Genomic DNA, 9,253 nt, shown 5'->3' on the forward strand with positions numbered 1-9,253 from the left:
AAAAATAATGATACAAATTGAAGGTCAACACGGATGAAAAAGGGATGTGGTGTGATGGAAAATGAGACAACTATCCATCACAGTCCAAATGATGTGGTGTAATTGGCAATAAGACAACTATCAACCACAGTTCAAATAAGGATGTTTGCTCTGAGAAATACGCAAGATCGTGTCATCCTGTAATGTTTTGATCAGACCATGCTATTGAAAAACTACCTACAAGTCAGCCATTATGCAATCATTGGCAAGAGAATGGGACTATATACAAGATATGCACAATATTTGTAAAGTAGAAAAACAACATCTCAAGTTTAACAAAACAATATAACATTAATGAAGACTGCGCGTAGTACTGAAAGAAAGCTCTAGTTATTTCTGTGAAATGAGTCAAAAGTATATCAACAAAAATACCCGACTCCGAAGAAAATTCAGGAATATGAAAGTTGTTATTCATTCGTTTGATGTGTTTGAGCTTTTGGTTTTGCCATTTGATTACTAGCCTTCCATTTTGAATTTTCTTCGGAGTCGGGTATTTTTGTTGATATACTTTTGTATGTAACGAGGGATGATAGGGATTTTAACACGATCGAGTTGGGTTCGCAATAGATCGCTAACATGAACTAAGTTTTGTCAGAAGAAGAATGCATAACATTCTGATTGTTGCTTTGTCAGAAAACTTTAGATATCAGTTTGAAAATGCCATAGAGGCTTCAACACCAGATTTTCAATAAATGTTCAACACAGAATTGTTTTCCATCCTGAAAATATGTGATATTTGCCACTGAACTTCAACCAACAAACACTGAATCATATACATACATCTGAATATTATTATCTAGAGGTCAATTTTGAGCTTCGTAAATATATGTGCTTTGTTCATTGTTGAATCGCACCGTGACCTTCAGTTTTTGCAATGACACCACATCTTCTTCTTTTTTAAATATCTAACAATGCTATATATACTCCATTGATCATGGCAATTTTTGAAATAAACAGCAATATTTTTCAGAAGTTATACCACTTTTGGATAACTCTAAGGTATCAAATTAAGTTTATAGCCTACATTCTTTTTTTTCTTCTAAAAATATAAAATTACTTTAAAATGTTTATTTCTTATATCGGTTGAATGAATTATTTTTATTTGATTTCATTGTAGTAAATAGGACTATTCAACCAATCATTTCATATTGACGATGCAATGATAAGACCCATTTGATTAAATTATCCTACACCGTGAAGGGTAAATAGATTTTAACAAGGTTTATCAGATGTATTCAAAATTAAATTGGAAATTTTAAACCATTGAAATATATATAAATAGATGTGTATGTACGCATTACTGTAATTTTATCAACGGATATTCATTTTTCAAACGTATAGGTATATATACACAATTATAAATGTCATTGAAATGTTTTATTTTACAACTTATTCCAAGAAAGCTGTAGATTTTTTGTAAAAGTTTACGTACGACGACAGACGACGGACGACGATAACAGACTCACTTGACGCTCTGGGCCAAACGAAATAAAAATTCGTGAATAAATTAGAAAGATGGTTTTATTTATTATACACCGACGAATTTCCTGACTTGGGACAGACCCATTAACACGAAATCCAGTAAGCGGTATAAGAACCAACTCACCCCCTTTTCAATCTAGACAAGTAAAATAATCTCACACATTTTGTTAAAAAGGAGATAATTTCTTAGACATGTTCAAATGTATTAAGACAAATACGACATTTAGATAAAATTTGGCGACTCGATTCATTGCTTATCACTGATTTTTAAACATAATCAAATATTAATAGGCTCCAACTAACCATAGTTTATCCAGTGTGCATTTAAAGGATACATTTGTGTATGTAGCAGATCGCCCGATAGTAAACGTTACCAAACAAAATGAAGATAATAAAATTAAATCTTTCATATTTTTGTATGGCCACGATCAGGTACAAAGGGAGGTAATTATATTATGGAAGACCAGGGCAGTGTAAGTATTGTAATGATATAATAGAAGAAAACTGTATACATGGAGGGCGTGGTTTAATGTATAGAATACCCTTTTTTATAACAATTATCGAGTTCCCGTTTAAATCATTAATGATGCTTTTATATATTTGATATTACATCAAGACGACACTCTGTTTGTTTCAGTACAAGGAGACGAAGTATAGACAATTTTCCTTTGTCTACATTTAAACATGCTTAAGTTTGTTTTTGTACTAGGTCGTATAGGAGTACTACCGAAAAGTTTACAATTATTGTTGCGCGCTTGCTTGCTTATAATCGTCCTTGAATATAACAAACGTAGTAGCAATCCTTTTCATAATTTGATTTGTTGACCATAGACTACCTGATTGAAGTTTGTTTAATGTCCAGTAACAAATATTTGATGCACATTCAGGACAAAAACAAATAAACATTAAATCTAGTGGATATGCTCTGTATAGTGCGTTGACAGTGATGAAGGGAAAAGAAAAGGAAAAACAGACTTCCACTTGGAAGAAGATATTAGGATCGATAGAAGAAGTTTGCCTTGCGACAGAAACTCGACCACTCCAAAAAAGACTTGTTGCATCATTTCTTTAACGTTACGTTTAGAGATCATGACACTTTCCTGTCTTCGGATTTAAACTTCTTAACCGATTTAGTGTGTATGCGTATTTATACATCAAGCAGAGCCAACAGACTGAATATTACTGCACGTGTTCTGTCTCTGTCTTTATCGATCGACACGTGTTCTGTCTCTGTCTTTATCCAGTTCGATCGACACGTGTTCTGTCTCTGTTTTTATCCAGTTCGATCGACACGTGTTCTGTCTCTGTCTTTATCCAGTTCGATCGAGACGTGTTCTGTCTCTGTCTTTATCCAGTTCGATCGACACGTGTTCTGTCCGTGTCTTTATCCAGTTCGATCGACACGTGTTCTGTCTCTGTCTTTATCCAGTTCGATCGACACGTGTTCTGTCTCTGTCTTTATCCAGTCCGATCGACACGTGTTCTGTCTCTGTCTTTATCCAGTTCGATCGACACGTGTTCTGTCTCTGTCTTTATCCAGTTCGATCGACACGTGTTCTGTCCGTGTCTTTATCCAGTTCGATCGACACGTGTTCTGTCTCTGTTTTTATCCAGTTCGATCGACACGTGTTCTGTCTCTGTCTTTATCCAGTTCGATCGACACGTGTTCTGACTCTGTCTTTATCTAGTTCGATCGACACGTGTTCTGTCTCTGTCTTTATCCAGTTCGATCGACACGTGTTCTGTCTCAATCTCTATCTAGTTCGATCGACACGTGTTCTGTCTCTCTTTATCTAGTTCGATCGACACGTGTTCTGTCTCTGTCTTTATCTAGTTCGATCGACACGTATTCTGTCTCTGTCTTTATCCAGTTCGATCGACACGTGTTCTGTCTCTGTCTTTATCCAGTTCGATCGACACGTGTTCTGTCTCTGTCTTTATCTAGTTCGATCGACACGTGTTCTGTCTCTGTCTTTATCCAGTTTTCTCAACACGTGTTCTGTCTATGTCTTTTTACAGTTTGCTCGACACGTGTTCTGTCTCCGTTCGCTCGACATCAAAAGCTAGAGTGGTCATTTATACTGCCATAACATCCAAGATCAACTCTGCCAGCAGTAGTTTGAATTCATATTATTACCGACCACGGACTGAGAGTCCACCCTAGAGGTACCTTATGTGATCTAATATGTGGTAGGACTAAATATTCACGAGTCTCACATAAGTTACTTATTTAGGAATGTGACAACTTAGCTAATTCAATGCTGCGTGACCTCAAGATGTTTTAAAAATATAAATGGTGTCCTGCTTCATATGTACACTGCATCTCAAATTTAATAATAACTATACCATCTCAGAGATATATCTTTTCCTTTTAATAATTAGACAGTAGGAATTTGAATCTATTGCACACTTAACGCATTTTTATAATTTTAAGTTTCATTTTCAGGCTCAAAGGCTAAGTAGAAATGCATCAAAACTACAAATTATCCTTAGCTTATCAAGCAACATGATACCTAATAATTTTAAAACAGTAATTTCGTGTGTTTTATATCCAAAATTCCATTACCAATTTAAACAGTTTTGAACATTTTATGCATAATCTTTTTTTAATAAACAGATTTTGTTATTTCTAAAATCAATGAGAGTTGGTATATTCTGTAATAAACCATCGACATTTCATCAATACTTGTTATGTTAATAAGAGAAATAAACTATCATGACATTTAACGGATTGGAGAACAAAGAAATGAGACCCAACTAACCTTCATTTTATTAATTAAAACCTAAAACATAAATGGCTCTTTCCTCAAGGAGTAATAAATAATGCATGCTCTTATTGTCGTTTTCATATTAGTAATTTAGCTTAACTTGAAAACTCCGATGCAGCTTAAGCCGGCATGACGTTGTCCATTGTGAACATTTGGAGCTATCAATTTCTTTTTCTTTGCATCGATGACTTTTGATTCTGAAAAGTTGTCAAGAAATATTTCTCCATTTTAAAGCAAAAATGACACAGGACAATGTATCACAATATCACAACCCACTACTACAGGTAGGAGTTAACATTGGAAACAGGGGATGCATTTTTTTCTGTGTAATTGTGTTTTTTTGTGCTTGGCCAGGGGGGGGGGGTAGTTCATTTTAAATTGAGGGAAATAATATTATGTTATTTTTTAGTTGGAAATCAATACGTTGAGAATCACAGGACTTATATAATTTTACAACCTAGAAATAGTTAATAACTTTACTGTGGTAAAGAAATCGTGAATGATGCGCTTTTGTAAGGCAATGCTATAATAAACACAATCATATAGAAATAATTTTAAAAGATGTCTATAAAAAAAACTTTTTTTGTTTTAGTTGATTATTAAAACAGTCTTTCGCATATCTTCAACGACAATTTTGGTCTCTTACGTTATATTGAAATATTCGCTGAAAATGTAAAAGTAGAAATGAAAATAGTTTGAAATATGATTTATTTTTGCCTGTTTTAAGTTACCAGGATAGTCGATTGATCTGAAACTTAACAGACTGCGTCATATTCCCAATTGTGAAATTTTGTTTTTTTATGACAATTGATGCTTGCATAGACTCCTCTATATACTCTTACCTTGTCGACACTTGTGGCAATCCCTCAATTTTTAACTTGGTTTGTATATTCAAAATAGATATATACGAGATTCGATATATGTAAAATAATTTGCATCTAACTACTGGATTAGACAATTGGGAACTGCGACATCATATGGTTGCAATGACAAAATTGATGGTATAGGTATTCTATTTAGTCGTTCGTGTAGCTCGGTGAATGTGATGAATATTTTCAACTCTACTCCTCGACGTAGACGCAGTCATGGTCATCGTCATTATACATCACCTACTCTGCATGGTGTCTGTTTAAATGACTTGCTGCCATTTATACAAAAGCCTTAAGGTATTCATCACATCCACACGAAATTACACCTTTCAAAATTTCATTCTCTGTTCAATTTATATTTGGAAACCACTGTTACAAACCCTCATTCAAACCAATACAAAATTACAGCTATAATTTCAGATATTGCAGGTCACACACTTTTTAAACCAGTCCGCATGGGAAAAGATCTTTTCTTTATCTTTCCTTTGCCAACAAAGGTCTCGATGGCGTCAACTTCGGCAATATCCTTCATTATAAATTAGTACTATCGAAAATATCTCCTTATCTGTACCAATCATTTCTTATACCTCTACCAAACCTATTGCAACTAAAATTTTCAGTTACAAACACGTTTTGCAGGATCTCAATATTGACGACTTCAAGTCTAAACCTCCTAATTGCACTTGTGCTTGTTCCCAATTCACATATAAACCGGCTGGCCACGTTATTACCGGTGACCTCAACATTGTCAATAACAATTTCCTGCGAAATGTTTAATCGAAAAGTCCGACATATCGTGAGCCTAATTGTCCATCAATTGGAAATACAGCTTCAAAATTTTGATGGATTCAGTCGAGGATTATGCCAGGCAATTGGCTAAGCGCGAGAAGGAAGACGTAAACACTTTTCCGAATGGATTAAAGCAGTGAGGTCGTTGATACAAATCACAATTCAGAAACTGAATGGGGCTATCAATGCCCATGCTACGTCAATCTTTAAAGACCCAAAAAGTTGCAAAACACTTATCCTACCTCCATGACAAATATGTTGTTGTCCCCGCAGATAAAGCCCCACACAACATTGTTTTTGTGTGTAAAACTCATTACATTAACTGTTTGATAAACGAATTAGGTATTGACAATTCACTAGGAAACTCAAAATATACCCTCACGACACTTACCAAACAGGAAATCCTAGATAATCATAGGTCTGTTCTATGTTCCTTTGGAATTTCAACCAAAGATGAAGAACTTAATCTTCCATCACTGTATTAGATACGTAAACTACATACGTGTCCATACAAACAACGGTATATTGTTGGGTCTTCCAAGTGCTCCACGAGACCTCTTTCTAAATTATTAACATTTATTTTATTAGCAATCAAAGACGGGCTTCAAAGTTATTGTGAAACTGCCTATTCTAGGATGTGGCGTGAATCAGATTTGGATACTTAAAAATTCCAAAGAACTTTTAGAGTACATATAATCTAACTCTGTTTCATCTTGCAATAGTGTTAAAATTTGACTTTTCTGCACTTTACACAAGTATTCAACATTCCAAACCAAAAGACAAATTGAAAGAGTTGGTATTGCTTTGTTTATTAAAAAAGAATGGCCAACGTAGATACAAGTATCTTGTCTTAGGGAGGGATAAATCCTACTTTGTAAAGTATCACTCTGATTTAAACAAAAAATTCTCTGAAACTGACATTATCAAGATGCTTGATTGCTTGATTGACAACATATTTGTTACGTTCGGAGGACGTGTTTTTCAACAGACTCAGAATTCCAATGGGAACCAAGTGTGCCCCTCTTCTGGCGGACTTGTTTCTTTATTATTATGAGGCTGACTTCATACAGGAACTTCTTAGGAAGGAAGATAAAAAGTTAGCAATATCCTTTAACTCTACTTTCCGCTCTATAGGTATTTTCTTTCACTAAATAATTCAAAATTTGGTGACTATGTTGAACGCATCTATCCCATCGAACTAGAGATAAAGGATACAATAGATACAGTTAAGTCGGCCTCATATCTTGACTTAGATCTAGCAATTGACAATTCAATGAGGATTGGTTGAAAAAAAAAAACTTTACGACAAAAGTGATGATTTCAGCTTTCCAATTGTGAACTTTCAATTTTTAAGTAGCAACATTCCAGCAGCACCTGCATACGGGGTATATATATCTCCCAATTGATATGATATTCCCATGCTTGCATTTCCTATTATGATTTTCTTGAAAGAAGGTTGTTGCTCACAAGGAAGCTGAAATCATCCCTTCGTAAATTTTGCCGACGCCATCACGAGTTGGTTCACCGTTATAGAATAACCGTTTCTCAAATGATATCGAATATGTTCTTTACGTCGTAACTGCAATCCCCGTCCCTTTGTTGAATGTGACCTACCGAATTAGACTATTTACCAGATTTGTTATAACATGAACAACACGACGGGTGCCACACATGTGGAGCAGGATCTGCTTACCCTTCCACAGCACCTGAGATCACCCCCAGTTTTTGGTAGGGTTCGTGTTACTTATTCTTTAGTTTTCTTTGTTGTGTCATGTGTACTATTGTTTGTCTGTTTTTATTTTTCATTTTTAGCCATGGTGTTGTCAGTTGATTTTCGATTTATGAGTTAGACAGTCTCTCTGGTATCTTTCGTCCCTCTTTTTAATAAGTGCAATAAATTTACTACAGCTGACATGTAATTCACATGCTGCACAATTGCATTCGAAAAAAAACTTTCTTACATAAAAAAAGATGTTAATCTGTCTTTTCTTATTACAGTTTCCACACATTATAAACTTAAATGTTGGAGGATTTATATTCACAACGAGACTGGCAACTATAAGGAAATATCCAGACACTATGCTTGGAGCCATGTTTAGTGGACGATACCCTATTCAGAAGGATAAAGATGGCAATTATTTCATAGACCGCGATGGAACATATTTCCGTCATCTTCTAAATTTCCTTCGTGATGAACGCTGTTTACCACCCACTGACGTTGCACCGGAAGTGATGAAAGAAGCCATGTTTTTTGGGATCGGTCAGCTGGAAAAACGAATGAAACTTTACAAATGTTTGTTTGCCGATTTTGTTATCTGGGAATCAGTAAGAAGAAACATAGAAGACTATTATAAAATAAAGGAACATATGATAGCAATAGCATGCCAAGTCCATCTGGAAAAGGGGAAAATTCCACCTGGATTAGTTCTAATGGAAATAGTTATCGAAGAAGACGTGACGTTTCAGGACTATGAACGCCAGTACAAGAGAACGGAACAGCGTAACCAATTAATTCATAAACACTTTGTAACAGTTCGCGCAAAAACATACGAGCATGCGTTAAATGTGCGTAGCTGTTTCCACCATGACTTATCTAAAGATGGATATAAGTTCGTTATAACTTCGCTCCATCCGTCCTATCTAGATCCAGACACTGAACAATACACACATCGTCCATTGATGATATTTAATGTTATGAACCTTTTATTCAAGTTTGAATGGTAATTTTTGTTTTTGTCAAACAGTTTTATATTGTTATCAATGTTTAACTGTGTTTTGCCTGTGATCTTAGTGTGTACATAATGTAGCATCAATCACACAGTATTGTCATTTGTCACGTCTCTGTGTTTTTGTCGAAAGTTGAAAAGTTGTGGATAAATCAACATGTCACATAATTATGCTAATCTACATGTGTAAAATAACAGAAAGTAGTATGTTTTGAAACATTATCAACAACATACAGAAAACAATATACTCTCTTAACATGGATTTATAACATAAATATAAGTACAAAAGAATTTTTTTAACCTCATTACAGAATAAGATTTCATTATTTGCATATTTGAGAATCTCTAAACAAATTAAGTTTCCGATCCTGTGCTATTCTTGGTTTTCCTTTTCATGATATATTACACATATCTATTATGTTATCTTTATAATATATATATATATCCTCATCATACTGTACAATATATTAGTTTGGATTGAAGTTGTTTTTGTTTTGTGGAAATCAATGTGTTCATTCATCTAATTGCACTTTGAATTCCCATTTGAACGTTCAGAAATCATCAGGTCCCTAATGGCAAC

The sequence above is a fragment of the Mytilus galloprovincialis genome, chromosome 5, assembly GCF_965363235.1.
Source record: "Mytilus galloprovincialis chromosome 5, xbMytGall1.hap1.1, whole genome shotgun sequence".
Classification (NCBI taxonomy): Eukaryota; Metazoa; Mollusca; class Bivalvia; order Mytilida; family Mytilidae; genus Mytilus; species Mytilus galloprovincialis.